This window comes from Schistocerca serialis, chromosome 1 (assembly GCF_023864345.2).
Source record: "Schistocerca serialis cubense isolate TAMUIC-IGC-003099 chromosome 1, iqSchSeri2.2, whole genome shotgun sequence".
Lineage (NCBI taxonomy): Eukaryota > Metazoa > Arthropoda > Insecta > Orthoptera > Acrididae > Schistocerca > Schistocerca serialis.
Window position 1 is genome coordinate 250,747,539 of NC_064638.1, and position 16,203 is coordinate 250,763,741.

Below are 16,203 nucleotides of genomic sequence, written 5' to 3' on the forward strand. Positions count from 1 at the left end.
ATTTAGAAATAAAAAAGTACTTAGTTATATTTGACGAGATTCGAACATACTACATTCCGTGTGTTGGGTTTATGCGCTAACCACTGCACTACGTTACAACGTTAGCTTAAGGGGTTATATCTATGACTGTTGTAACCCTGCCACAAAGATGAACAGCAGCCTTCAAAATTTTGGCTTCACGCAATGCCGTGCGAAGCTTGTCTAACGTAAGACGATCTCTGTGCTAATGGTAACTGTATATGTGATACTGAATCTTGTCTTAGCGGAAGTATCCAGTAGTGCTTGGTGGGAGTTGTATATGAAACGCTTATATTTCATTACGATCGTTGTGTGTGTGTGTTGCTTTTAGTGTGGTTATCATGTGTGATGAAAAACGAAATAAAAGTGCCAGCCGCCTGATTCGGTATCCGAACACACCAAGAACGAAAGCCGGACAAAGGTTTGGAAGTGATCTGACCAACTGCTGAGGTAGTTTGGAAACGGCGAACGTTTCGGAAGTGACGTTGAGCGCTCACATTGGAGGAAAGAAGCTCCAGGTATCAACTATCAAGCAGTTTTAATCAGACTATAGACAGAAATGAGAGGAGCTGAACCATACCACGAAAGAGAGACAGGTAGCCCAGTTCAACAGGGTTGTGCGACGAAATTTCTTCAAGGAGCATCCCAAGCTTTCGTCTGAAACGCCTGTTCTGAAAGGTGTATGTGTGTGTGTGTGTGTGTGTGTGTGTGTGTGTGTGTGTGTGTGTGCGTGTGTGTGTGTGTGCGAGAGCGCCCGCGTGTGTGTGTATGTGTGTGTGTGTGTGTGTGGGTATGTGTGTATGGTGTGTGATGTCATTCATCGACATAATAAAAATTAGCTTCAGTTGGTCAATCTTTCTTGAACAGACAACTACATGTTTATACCAGTCACTATCTTTGGTCATTTCTGTGGTGTCACCGCCAGACACCACACTTGCTAGGTGGTAGTTTTAAATCAGCCGCGGTCCATTAGTACATGTCGGACCCGCGTGTCGCCACTGTGTGATCGCAGACCGAGCGCCACCACAAGGCAGGTCTCGAGATACGGAATAGCACTCGCCCCAGTTGTAAGATTATGCCTTCAAGAGACCAACTACAAGACTGCTCCATACAATTCACAGTATATGCATAATAGCGATGTACTATGTCATCAAGTTGCACGCGATAGCTAACAGTGATTTCAAGGGAAGCTGTGGATGGTTGCCCATCTTCAAACAGTGATACAGAATTGGAAGACGTAGTATAACGAAATTTCAAACAAAGTGCGAGATTGACGATGTACAGCAAACTGCGGAATCGGCAGCTACAATTTGTAGACTAGATAAACTTGTCCCACCGTTCAGTAAGGAGTTATGTTCCACTCAGACCAATCTGGATTTGAACAGGAAATGCATATGCAAGATTGGTTCAAATGGCTCTGAGCACTATGGGACTTAACATCTATGGTCATCAGTCCCCTAGAACTTAGAACTACTTAAACCTAACTAACCTAAGGACATCACACAACACCCACCCATCACGAGGCAGAGAAATGCATATGCAAGGAACTCTGGAAATTAGATGTACCAAGAGAGTTGTATCAATATCTACAACTATGTTATGAGAACTGGTATTGGTCAATAGCTGGTCAAAATAATTACCTTTTGCTTGATTCCTGGTCTGCGTATAAAAATCATACTCCTTTAGAGCAAACTGAACTCCTGAAAAGTGTGTAACACTGCAATTCATTACGCCAGTTTCACGATTATCTCCGACAGACTGTTTCGCAATGGGCTGAATGCCATCACATTCCATCAGTTCTCATCACACTGTTATATCAATATGATTCTTTGTGCATTCTTTAAGAGTGGATACGTAACTGAACGCCCTGTACTGTTTGTAGCCCTCAAGGAGTTTGCCTTCGATCTTGCCTATGCGAATCTTTTGTGATCACTACGGCGCAGCATTTTTCATTAAGTGTTCATGGTGGAAGTTAATGATTTGTTTCGAACATTTCTCGAATATCGACGATGTCCGTTTGTGAAATGAAATACATACATCCCTTCTAAAGTTGACCTCTGCACCTCATAGACACCCATTTTCTGTCACTTTGCCGATGCACATGCAGAATCATTAGCAGTTAATAACTTTCCTATCATTATTATTAACACAACACTTTGAACTTTCGATCTCATCCTCAAGGCGTTCCTCGTTAGTAGAAAGGACGCAAAATGTTATCCTGTATGGAGGGTCATGTAGAGATGAAGTTACCTCGAGTGAGCTACACGGAAGTGTGCTGGAACCCCTGCTGTTCATGTCGTACATTAATGATGTTGCAGAATTTATTAACAGTGATTCCACATTTTTCCCAGATGATGAAGTTATACATAATAAAGAAGTGTCTGAAAGAAACTGGACATTTAGTTTGGAACCGCGTGACCGCTACGGTCGCAGGTTCGAATCCTGCCTCGGGCATGGATGTGTGTGATGTCCTTAGGTTAGTTAGGTTTAAGTAGTTCTAAGTTCTAGGGGACTGATGACCTCAGAAATTAAGTCCCATAGTGCTCAGAGCCATTTTTTAGAAGCTGGAGCCGGCCGAAGTGGCCGAGCGGTTCTACGCGCTTCAGTCTGGAACCGCGCGACCGCTACGGTCGCAGGTTCGAATCTTGCCTCGGGCTTGGATGTGTGTGATGTCCTTAGGTTAGTTAGGTTTGAGTAGTTCTAAGTTCTAGGAGACTGATGACCTCAGATGTTAAGTCCCATAGTGCTCAGAGCCATTAGAAGCTGGACAAATAGTCATATTATGATTTCAAAGTTGTGCAAAGAATGGAAATTGTATGGAATGTGTAGAAACGTAAATTTGTGCACTTCAAAAATATTCAGAAACGTAGTATCATATGACTATAATGTCAGCGTGTCACAATTTCAATTAGTAAAGTCGTACAAATAGCTAGGTGTAATAATTTGTAGTGATGTGAAATGGGAAGGTCGCATAGTCTCAATAACTGATAAAGGAGGAGACAGACTTCAGGTCATTCGTCGGATACTAGCAACATACAATCAGTCTACAAAGAAGTGGCATACGGAACAGCCCTGTAACCTGTTGTACAATGTTGCTTAAAAGTGTGGAACTGATACCAGATAGGGCCAACAAGGAAATCGAAGGTTTACAAAGAAGGGTCACAGGTCCCTTTGAAACATGGGTGTCACAGAGTAGGATACTAGCAACATACAATCAGTCTACAAAGAAGTGGCTTACGGAACAGCCCTGTAACCTGTTCTACAATGTTGCTTAAAAGTGTGCAACTGATACCAGATAGGGCCAACAAGGAAATCGAAGGTTTACAAAGAAGGGTCACAGAGATAATGAAAAACTTAACTTGCAGGCTCCTGAAGACAGACGCAAAAGACGCAAGCTATCCTCAAAGCCTACTTACAATTTTTCAAGAACCAAATTTAAGTTGCTATCGTAGGAATCGCGAAGCCAAGAGTAAACTTTTCGTAATGCGCTTACGGGCCTTTAAACAGTCATTCTCTCCGCTCTCTATACACGAATGGCATGGGAAGAAGGTGGTAGAGCACTTGCCTCCGAAAGGAAAAGGTCCCGAGTTCGAGTCTCGGTCTGGCACACAGTTTTAATCTGACAGGAAGTTTCATACCAGCGCACACTCCGCTTTAGAGTGAAAATCTCGTTTTGGAAACATCCCCTAGGCTGTGGCTAAGCCATGTCTCCGCAATATCCTTTCTTCCAGGAGCGCTAGTTCTGCAGTTTCGCAGGGGAGCTTCTGTGAAGTTTGGAAAATAGGAGACGAGGTACTGGTGGAAGTAAAGCTGTGGGGACGGGGTGTTATTCGTGCTTGGGTAGCTCAGATGGTAGAGCACTTGTCCGCGAAAGGCAAAGGTCCCGAGTTCGAGTCTAGGTCCCGCACACAGTTTTAATCTGCCAGGAAGTTTCACTTAAGTGTGATTTGCAGAGTATCCTTGTAGATGTATATGTAGCTGTTGACAACTTGGATCCTTGGCTTCGTAAGATCTGCCCCATACTAGAATCTTACCAACAGAAATCGAAACTCATCTCACCAGACCACGGATTTCCAGCCGTCTATGGTCCAAGTGATATGGTCACGAACGCAGGCGAGGCGTTGCAGGCGAAGTGCTGTTAGGAAAGGCACTCACGTCGGTCGTCTGCTGTCGCAGTCCATCAACACCGAATTTCGCCGCACTGTCCGAACGGATACGTTCGTCGTGGTCTCACATTAATTTCTGTGGTTATTTCAGGCAGTGTTTCTTGTCTGTTAGCACTCAAAACCCTACGAAACACCGCTGCTCTCGGTCGTTAAGTGAACTAGGTGCGTCTGGTGAGAGGTAACGCCTGAAAACTGGTATTCTCGGAACACTCTTGACACTGTGGATCTCGGAAAATTGAATTCGCTAACGATTTCCGAAAGACAATGTCCCATACGTCTAGCTGCAACTACCATTACGAGCTCAAAGACTGCTAATTCCCATTGTGCAGCCATAATCACATCGGAGGTCTTTTCGCATGAATCATCTGACAGCTCTGCCAATGCACTGGTCTTTTACACCTTGTGTACGCGATACTACCGCCAGCTGTATAACTGCACGTCGCTATCCCGCGACTTTTGTCGCCTCAGTGTAGATCACTACACCAGATACAGTGGTAACGAGAGAAATTAATTTGCGCCTGGGCATGTGGTGTTGCAGCACGTCTTATACAAAGCTTTAAAATATTTTTAGGGGAGGTTTACTATCTTTTGGCAACGGCCTTGCCGCAGTGGATACACCGGTTCCCGTCAGATCACCGAAGTTAAGCCCTGTCGGGCATGGACGGCACTTGGATGAGGTGACCTTCTGTGTCGCCATGTGCTGTTGCCATTTTTCGGGATGCACTCAGCCTCGTGATGCCAATTGAGGAGCTACTCGACCGAATATTAGCGGCTTCGGTCAAAGAAAACCACCATAACGACCGGGAGAGCGGTGTGCTGGCCAGACGCCCCTCCGATCCGCATCCACAGCTGAGGATGACACAGCCGTCGGATGGTCCCGATGGGCCACTTGTGGCCTGAAGGCCGCGTGCATTTACTATCTCCAATTGCATTTTTCAGTCCATGAAAGTGTATAGAATCTACCCCTGAAACGGTTTTACCGAATACGGAGCGGAAATGTTTGTTATTCGCGGTTGAACAAAAAAAAGCACCTGCCTGAAATCGGCCTTTTTCACACTCCAGTTTGTTTCTTTCGGAGGACGAGTTATCGTATCGGTGCTTGGGAGGAAACACACAAAATTCAAATGAAAGTTGGAACGCGTGTGTTTGTAAGTTAGCCCCGAAGCATTTGCATTCTTGTGCGAAGACTGTGGAGATCGCGACTTTCCTGGCAGTGAGCAGCTTCGACGAAGGGTATTCAGCAATTCTACAGACCATGACAATGATGGACGTCACCCTGGGACTCTATTCGTCGCAGTTCACCAAGCATTCGGACGACCGCCGGATTCAAGCGGCCGAAAACCGCTTGTCACCGGCCGTTCGAGCGGCTCTGGAGCAGCGCAGGATGGCCCAGATCGAGCAGAACGCCCTCTATGAGGAAGAGGAAGGACTAGTTTATGGACCTGCAATAGCAGATTCAACGTAAGTTGCATAATATTGCACTTAAATGTAGTCAAAGCTTCAAACGCGTTTTTCTCGAAATGACTTCTTTTTTTATCGTGCGGTATGGTACCTTTAAATCCACTCAACCGATTGGCATGATTCTTTGTTTCCGACGAAGATAACTAAATTGTCTAGGAGTTGTACCACTTTTATTCCGATCCATCAACTATAAATATTTTTACTTGGCCGACGAAGTCGAAACATCAATGAAGAAAACAATTTTTTTGCAAATGGCATCCATTTTGTTTCCTATGGCCCAAATAACTTGAGCGAGGTATAACTCCTAAAGAATATACTAAATTTTGATTTCAGACGCGTCAGCTGACCTCTGACATACCGCGCGTGAAGGTCTACATCGAAATTTTGTTTGGTTCCGACGGCACTTTCGCCTTTTCTCTTCGACATTTCCGATCGAAAAAATTTCAGTTTGTAGAGGAAATATCAATAAACATTTTGACCAAATTTGACATTGATATCTATAACACATCCCGAGAAACAAATTCCCAAAGAACATGTTTTTTCTTCGGGCCAAAGGTAGTAAACCCCCTTAATGTGCGACAAAACGCTCAGAAATAGCTGTAAGATAAACAGTACATTAACTTGTTCAAATAGGTTACGGGTTTGCTGCCGGGTGGCGTCGTCGACCACCGCCGATCTTTCGGCAGGAGCCAGAATCTCTGTGTTGTTGTACTCCATTGGATGACCTGTGTCAAAAATGGTTCAAATGGCTCTGAGCACTATGGGACTTAACATCTGATATCATCAGTCCCCTAGACTTAGAACTACTTAAACCTAACTACCCTAAGGACATCACACACATCCATGCCCAAGGCAGGATTCGAACCTGCGACCGTAGCGGTCGCGTAGTTCCAGACTATAGCGCGTAGATCCGCTTGGCCACTCCGGCCGGCTGACCGGTGTCAAGGCAATGTTCTACAACAGCGGATTTGCTCAGCTGTTGTAAGTGAGTGTGACGCTTATGTTCAATATATCGGTCTTCCACAGTCCTTATTGTGTGACCAATATATGACATGCGATAACTGCAAGGAATACGATAGACACCAGCCTTACGCAAAACAAGATCAGCTTTTACGGAGGCCAACAGAGCCTTAGTCTTAGAAGGTGGTCGACAACCACATTTCAACTTCATATTTCCGCAAAATACTGCCAATCCTGTTGTAAATGCTTCCTGCGTAAGACCGTAGACTTAGGTGCCAATTCGTTGCTATCGTCACTCACCCGTTTGCACAGAAGGCTGATAGCGCAACGCACGTTTGATCTGCCTCTCACTATAACCATTCTGACGAAAGGTGACTTCGAGATGTGATAGCTCATCTGCCAAACTATCAGGGTCTGAGATAACTTGGGCCCTGCGAACCAAGGTACGAAGTACTCCTCCACGCTGAGCTGGATGGTGACAACTATCAGCTCGCAGATACAAGTTAGTGTGAGTAGGCTTTCTATAAGCAGAATCTGACCAACACATCAAAGAAGGGAAGGCTGGCAAATGGTTAAAATGGCTCTGAGCACTATGGGACTTAACATCTGTGGTCATCAGTCCCCTAGAACTTAGAACTACTTAAACCTAACTAACCTAAGGACATCACACACGTCCATGCCCGAGGCAGGATTCGAACCTGCGACCGTAGCAATCACGCGGTTCCGGACTGAGCGCCTAGAACCGCTAGACCACCGGGCCGGCGGAAGGGAAGGCATCCATTCTTTTCCACCTCCATAGTGAACAGAATATTAGGGTGGATTGAATTCCGGTGTTCCAAAAACCGATTTAAAAATGTCACTACCATGAGGCCAAACAACAAAAGTATCGCCTCCTCTGTGAACCGAAGTATTAAATTTCCTTGCACATTGCTTCCTCCTTGTAGTTGTGCTTTGAGAATGGCAGGGTGTGCTCCTGCCGAAATACCGGCGGTGGTCGACGACGTCACCCGGCAGCAAACCCGTAAATTATTTGAACATTCAATTCGCCGGGTAAAGTTAAGGTCTCTCAGTACATTACCTTTGTAGAGAAACGCAGCACACAGCAGTAGGACAAGCAATGAACTCTGAAGCTCTCATCCCTATCACTGATTATAGCGCGGTACACATCTCGCCTGTTTCGGACAGTATAGTCTCACAAAACATGAGTTTCAGACACGCCCTGCAGATGCGTACTCGGGGAGGAGGAAGAAACAGCGTCGTGGACATGGGCATGTAGGATTGCGAGGCGGAAGCCAGTAGGCATCCGATATCTGGCCAGGTTCTCCAAACAGCTGTCCGGCGGTCGATGCGCGCCGCGTTTGGGCGAGACTGAATAGGCCCTCGACAGCGCCCATCGGGTGCACGTGTCGCGGTGCCATTGTGGACACGCCGGCCGGCAGTTTGTACCCGAGACTACGCCGCCGTAGTCTCTCTGCCGACCGAGCACAAACGGATCCCCCTGATTTACGAAACGACCCGCCAGCAGTACTGCCGATGGTTATTAACGCATACGTCTTCAAGGACATGTCCCAATAGCCACTTCAGCAGACAGCCGCAATGCATACGCAGGATGCAAGCATGTCAGTGTACAGGGATCTGCAAAAGTGGGCGCCATTCGCCTCTGCAAATTTCCTGTCAGCCATAAAATCCAAAGAAGACGACAAGAATGCTTTGATTAAGGATCATCAGAGCTCAAAGCAATATTTAATTAACTAAGGCGTCAACTTTCCCTGGAAATACACTACTGCCCGTTAAAAAAATGGTTCAAATGGCCCTGAGGACTATGGGACTCAACTGCTGTGGTCATAAGTCCCCTAGAACTTAGAACTACTTAAGCCTAACTAACCTAAGGACATCACACACATCCATGCCCGAGGCAGGATTCGAACCTGCGACCGTAGCGGTCGTGCGGTTCCAGACTGTAGCGCCTTTAACAACTCGGCCACTCCGGCCGGCTCTGCCCATTAAAATTGCTACACCAAGAAGAAATGCAGATGATAAACGGGTATTCATTGGACAAATATATTATACTAGAATTGACATGTGATTACATTTTCACGCAATTTGGGTGCATAGATCCTGAGAAATTAGTACCCACAACAACCACCTCTGGCCTTAATAACGGCCTTGATACGCCTGGGCATAGAATCAAACAGAGCATGGATGGCTTGTACAGGTACAGCTGCCTATGAAACTTCAACATGATACCACAGTTCATCAAGAGTAGTGACTGGCGTATTGTGACGAGCCAGTTGCTCGGCCACCATTGACTAGACGTTTTCAATTGGTGAGAGATCTGGAGAATGTGCTGGCCAGGACAGCAGTCGAACATTTTCTGTGTCCAGAAAGGCCCGTACAGGACCTGCAACATGCGGTCGTGCATTATCCTGCTGAAATGTAGGGTTTCACAGGGATCGAATGAAGGGTAGAGCCACGGGTCGTAACACATCTGAAATATAACGTCCACTGTTCAAAGTGCCGTCAGTGCGAACAAGAGGTGACCGAGACGTGTAACCAATAGCACCCCACACCATCACTCCTGTTGATACGCCAGTATGGCGATGACGAATAAACGCGTCCAATGTGCGTTCACCGCCATGTCGTCAAACACGGATGCGACCATCATGATGCTGTAAGCAGAACCTGCATTCATCCGAAAACATGACGTTTTTCCATTCGTGCACCCAGGTTCGTCGTTGAGTACACCATCGCTTGCGCTCCTGTCTCTGACGCAGGGTCAATGGTAACCGCAGCCATGGTCTCCGAGCTGTTAGTCCATGCTGCTACAAACGTCGTCGAACTGTTCGTGCAGATGGTTGTTGTCTTGCAAACGTCCCCATCTGTTGACTCAGGGATCGAGACGTGGCTGCACGATCCGTTACAGCCATGCGGATAAGATGCCTGTCGTCTCGACTGCTAGTGATACGAGGCTGTTGGGATCCAGCACGGCGTTCTGTATTACCCTCCTGAACCCACCGATTCCATATTATGCTAACAGTCATTGGATCTCGACCAACGCGAGCAGCAATGTCTCGATACGATAAACCGCAGTTGTGATAGGCTGCAATCCGACATTTAACAAAGTCGGAAACTTGATGGTACGCATTTCTCCTCCTTACACGAGGCATCACAACAACGTTTCACCAGGCAATGCCGGTCAATTGTTGTTTGTGTATGAGAAATCGGTTGGAAACTTTCCTCATGTCAGCACGTTGTAGGTGTCGCCACCGTCGCCAGCCATATGTGAATGCTCTGAAAAGCTAATGATTTGCATATCACAGCACCTTCTGCCTGTCTGTAGCACGTCATCTTCGTGGTGTAGCAATTTTAATGGCCAGTAGTGTATTATGTACTCTTTGTGACGGTTCTCGCCAGATGGCATCGTATGTTGTAAGTTCAATAAACACTACAAATACAGCCGGCCGCGGTGGTCTCGTGGTTCTAGGCGCGCAGTCCGGAACCGTGCGACTGCTACGGTCGCAGGTTCGAATCCTGCCTTGGGCATGGATGTGTGTGATGTTCTTAGGTTTAAGTAGTTCTAAGTTCTAGGGGACTGATGACCTCAGATGTTAAGTCCCATAGTGCTCAGAGCCATTTGAACCATTTGAGCCAACTACAAATACACATAACAGAGACTTCAGTCGTCTTTACTATATTCTCCTTGACTATTTACAACATTTCCCAACCCAGAGGTAACTTTTCGATCCCGCGACTGTAGAAGTCACGTGTTTTTGACGCGAAGAACTCGTCGAGTCACGTTCGAAGAGCATTTTCATGCGGAAAGGAAGCTTCTTTAAGATTGTTCGATACATAGCGGAAAAGGTGAAAATCTGAGGTCCCAAAGTCAGATGAATAAAACTCGTGTGTAGTGTCTTTTTGTCACTTTTTGTGGAGTATCATCACTTCCAGCAGTCTTCCTGCTCGTTGTTCTTCGGCTGCGTCTGGATGACGTCATAGTTGTTGACAATAAATGACAGCCCTGATAGTTACACATCGGGGATGCAATTTGTAGTACGTCACAGCGTCGCTGTTCTACCAAATGTAAAACATAATCTTATGCGTGCGAGTCCTTGTACGGGGAGCTGCTGCTTTTTTGGGCTCAACATTCCTCCTCTTTTTACCTTTTTTTTCTTCTTGAGTCATCATTCTTCTGAATGGTTTGATGAGGCGCGACACGAAATCATCATCTGTGCCACCTTCTTCATCTCAAAGTAGCACTTCCAACCTAAGTCCTCAATTATCTGCTGGATGTATTCCAGTCTCTGTCTTCCTCTACAGTTTTTGCCATCTTCAGCTCCCTCTAGTAGCATGGAAGTCATTCCCTGATGCGTTAACAGATGTCCTATTATCCTGTCACTTCTCCTTGAAAATGTTTTCCACATATTTCTTGCCTCTCCGATTCTGCTTAGAACCTCCTCATTCCTTACCTTATCATCCCACCTAATATTCAACATTCGTCAGTAGCGCAAAGTCTCTCGATTATCTTCTCTTCCGGTTTTCCCACAGTCCACGTTCTACTACCATAGGGTGCTCTACTCCAAACGTACATTCTCAGAAAATTCTTCCTCAAATTAAGGTCTACGTTCGATGCTAGCGGACTTCTCTTAGCCAGGAATGTCCCTTTTTGCCAGTGCTAGTCTCCTTTTGATGTCCTCCTTGCCCCGCCCATGATCGGTTATTTCGCTGGTAGTAGATTTCTTTACCTTCATCTGCTTCATGACCATCAATCCTAACGTTAAGAATCTTGCTGTTCTCATCTATCTTACTCCTCGTTACTTGCGTCTTTCTTCGATTTACTCTGAGTGCATATCCTGTACTTATTAGACTTTCCATTACATTGAGCAGATCATGTAATTCCCTCCATCTGTGGCCGAGCGCCTCTAGCCGCTTTAGTCCGGAAACGCGCTGCTGCTACAGTCGCAGGTTCGAATCCTGCCTTGGGCATGGATGTGTGTGGTGCCCTTATGTTGGTTAGGTTTCAATAGTTCTAAGTCTAGTGGACTGATGACCTCAGATGATAAGTCCCATAGTGCTTAGAGCCATTTGATACTTTTTTTTTTTTTGGATCATGTAATTCTTCTGCACTTTTACTGTTGATAGCAATATCATCAGCGAATCGTATCATTGATATCCTTTGACCTTGAATTTTAATTCCACTCCTAAATCTTTCCATTATTTTGTTATTGCTTCTTCGATATACAGATTGAGCACTTGGGGCGAAAGTCTACATCCCAGTCTTACCCTGTTTAATCCGAGAAGTTCATTCTTGGTCGTCCACTCTTACTGTTGTTCCCTCTTAGGTCTTGTACATATTGCATGTTACTCGTCTCTCCCTTTAACTTACCCCTATTTTTCTCAGAATTTCGAACATGTTGCATCACTGTACATTATGGAATGCTGTTGCCAGGTCGGTAAATCCTATGAACGTGTCTTGACTTTTCTTTAGTCTTGCTTCACTATCAACCGCAACGTCAGAATTGCCTCTGCCTTTGCCTTTCATAAAGCCAATTTGATTGTCATCTAACACATCCTCAATTTCCTTTTCCATTCTTCTGTACGTTATTCTCGTGAGCTACTTGGATGCATGAGATGTTAATCTGACTGTGCGAAAATTCTCGCACTTGTCAGCTTATGCAATGTTCGGAATTGTGTGGATGATATTTTTCCTTATGTTAGCATAAAGACACCATTTCTCGTCACCAGGTACGGCAAGAAAGGAAGACTGAATTGATTGTTGGTGTTAATAAAGATCATCCTCCTTTACCTCCTCTGCATTACTGCAGATGACGTGCCACTGAGCACATTTGTTCTGTGCATGCAGTACACGTGAGGCACCTAGTTGTTTCCACTGCACTGTGTGGAATACGAAGGTTCTGTTATAGTTCACTAACCTGCTGTCTTCAAGTTGATGTCCCCAGCGCAGAAAACAGCACGCAGGTAGTAGGTTCTGTATCTTGAGGCTGAAACTGACTTTTAGCGAGGTTTTTTTCTAAAGTAATGTATCACTTCTTTGGGATGCCACTCGCGTATTTTAATATAGCCACACTAGAAGACTACATCTTAATACAACACCTTCTGATACAGCAAAGTACATGATCAAACACAATGTTTACGAAAATGTATCTTTACGCTATTTGCGGCACGTGACTGTGCCTCATGACAACCGGAGTGCATCTTTTAATACTGAATACTGGGAAACACTTCCTGCCACAGACAACATGACTGTTCATCTCGACTGTCTAATCCAGAGTGACGAACAGAAACTTAAATAAAAATTGGAAACACATTCTACGACAGACAACACGTCTGTTCTTCTCGACTGCCTAATCCAGAGTGACGAACAGCCCGAAACACTTCGCCCGCCGTCCCAGAAGAGGCGTGACCCGAACGCTTCCGAAGTGCTTCGTCTGCAATTTCGTCAGTCTTTTGTTTTTGATTTAAATTGTTTTTAATAATTCTAAAATGACTGACTGGTAGTCAGCTGTTGAGAGATATTTATATTAATAAGTGTAGTCATTCCAATGAGTAGTTTAACTAATAATTATAACTATACTATAACGTTTTGGCGCCCCTGCTCCGAACACAGCAGCCATTCACAGAGCAGTAGCATTACGCAGGCGGTCTTTCTCACGGGAATGGTACCGAATCTAACATCTGTCACAGGTACCTCACACCACATTTCGTCATATATATAATTCTTGCATCTCCACTGCTCTGGGAACAGCTTCTTTGAGCCTAATATGATGGCTGACTAAGCCAGAAATATTATACGGGTTAGGAATGGTCAGTGTTGTTCAGGAGCCAACTGATGTAATTATGGCCACCCGCTGATTTTTGTGATTTCGGCTTATAGCATGCGGTACCCATACAAGTGATTTTTGAACCTTCTCCATTGGATGCAAATGTCGCACGATGGTGGAATGATCTGCGTTCATCACATTCGTCAGTTCTAGAGTACACTAACGTGGATCATCGGGGATTAATGTGTTTAAACGATCTTCATCAAGTCCAGAAGGTCTTTCTGAATTTGGAGAGTCACTGATGTCAAAATTATGCTTCTAAAAACAAAAGAATTCTTACCATGCTCTGTGGAGTGACATTATCCCCATTCACGGCGCAAATGTTTCTGGCTCCTCCGCTGCTGTCACCCCACTACCGAACTCAAGTGGCTGAATACGTCGGAATGTTTCGATTCCTCCACTTGACACTCCAGTTTCTAGTATCCCCAGCTCCACTCACTACCCCAAAGTGACAAAATGACAATAGCGAAACCCGAACAGCAACAGTGAACTACAAACGAAAAAATGACAATCGATAAATAAACCCGTGTCATACGGAGTACCAACACGGTAAACAGAAATGCTAAGAAATCATGCACCAATCTAATGTATTTTTTGCCTTGTGATCATTATAAATTTAAGTGCTCTGCAAAGTTTTTCCAATCTAATGTATTTCTTGCCTTGTGATCATTATAAATTTAAGTGCTCTGCAAAGTTTTTTTGTCTGTACGTGAAGTTTAATCTCAGAAACTACGGTAGGAATTTTTGTACTGTTTTCACTAATAGGTAGCATCATACACAAGAAATGTTACTTTGTATAACTTGTAGTTATAGTAACGATATATGTGTAAAATTGAGAGCGAACCAGCAGTCCACCGACCAAGTTTCGCAGGTGGTAGTACGGACCAAAACAAGAATAAAAAAATGTCCAGCATACAGGGGCATCGAATTTTATACCTTCAGAGCCGTGGGTACTCGTTCCGTCGAAGAAGTGAGTTTCACAGTGGTGAGGTAAACATGTGTTCATAGATCTTAAAGTGTACACCAAAGCTCACGTATATTTTTTTTTTTTTTTGTTACTGCATACTACCACGTGTCAGAATTTACAAAGCAAAGAAATTTCAATAGAAGAGATGAGTGTCACAGTAGCAAAGATGTTCAAGTGCTCATAGCTCTTAAAATATACAACTAGAACTCCTGTTTACTGGATTTTGTTGTTGTTTCGATCTGTACTATCATCTCTCAAAATACAAGGGGCCCTCAGCCAGTTTCGGTTGATAAATGCAGAATTTGCTGTGGGACATCGTGGAATATTTCCGCTTCGGCTCCTGTAGTTTCATGAAGTTCCAATACGTGACGGTGTTATACGTAGTCTTCAAAATGGTGCCTGTAACGATGGTGCGTTCCAAGCAGAGAGCTGCACTCATTGTGAGTGTCTTCTGTCGGAAAACCATAGCACCTCAGATATTCATAGACGCTTGCGGAGTGTCTACAGACACGTGGTAGTGAACAAAAGTACGATGAATCATTGGGTGAGGTGACTATCATCATCATCGCAGAAAAATCGCGCAGATACGTCCGATCGTCCACGTTCCAGCTTACCACACACAGTTCTGACTCCTGCAACATGGGACTATAGTGTCACAAAAATGCAAATGAAAATCTACTTCTCCATGGCAACGCAAGGCCTCACGCAAGGCTGCCCTCCGGAAATAAGCTCACAAAACTTTATTGGGATGTTCTTCCTCATCCACCCTACAGCCCGGATCTCATCCTTCTGACTTTCACGTGCTAGGCCCAATGAAGTGTGCACTCTATACGACGCAGTACGTGGGTGGGTTTTGTAGCCCAAAGAGTAGGGAATAATATGGTGTATTAGAATCCGGAATAAAACCAAGCTGCTTTCAGAAAAACAAATGTGATTGGTTCCTTATTGAACACCCTCGTGTGGAAAGCAAATAAGTTCAAGTACAAGAGATTTGCCTCACAGTTGCAAATGTTGTGTCCTCGCCAATGGCGCAACCGGAGATGGAGAGCTGACAGGAGACCTTCTTGGAGGTGCATCGAGTTATGAGCTCCCACTTCGCCTGCTTATAGTGTGAGTAGGCACCTATCACACCCCTAAATTGTAGGTGCCAGTGCGGCTACGTTTTTGAAATATTGACTGTTAAAGTTTGGGCACCTCTTTATATACAAGCCTCTATAAATCAAAATTACAAATTGAATGTCACTTTTGTTTCAACCTTTTGCGTTTTTTTATTTTAACAGGAAATTAACCGTAATAAATTTCTTGAAAATTTTATTATTGTTCAGTTTGTTTCGTTGTATTTTTAATTTTGTTCCGTTGAGGTAAGGAATATTAAAAAAATACCAACGAATGAGGGATTAAAAATATGTTTCATTTAATGGAAAGTTCATCGATATTTCCTATATTTTGACGAGTACATTCCGACGGATGATACTTGTTATAAAAACAATCAAAACATTTATACTTTCGAAACCACAAACATTGTACGAATGCACATTTATTTCCGTCGCAATCGCATCTGTATTCCAAGCAAGCTATCCGAAAATTGAAAATAATACTTTATTCACGTACCTTATCATATTTTTATACATCGGAGCCTGCAGTTGGTCATGTACCAGAGAATGGATTTTTACCATATCCTCCCTGGATGTGATTTCTACGTTGTGTTGTAAAAGGTACGAAGCGTTTAGGAAGTGGCAAATGTAATTCTTTACTTGACGATAAAAATATACATCGCATTGGTGACAAAGCG

General features: G+C 44.4%; 1 pseudogene; it reads left to right on the top strand.

Annotated features, from left to right (window-relative positions):
• Positions 1-4,774: 4,774 nt before the first annotated feature.
• LOC126429892 (5S ribosomal RNA) lies at positions 4,775-4,893 on the top strand (annotated as a pseudogene).
• The last annotated feature ends 11,310 nt before the right edge of the window (positions 4,894-16,203 follow it).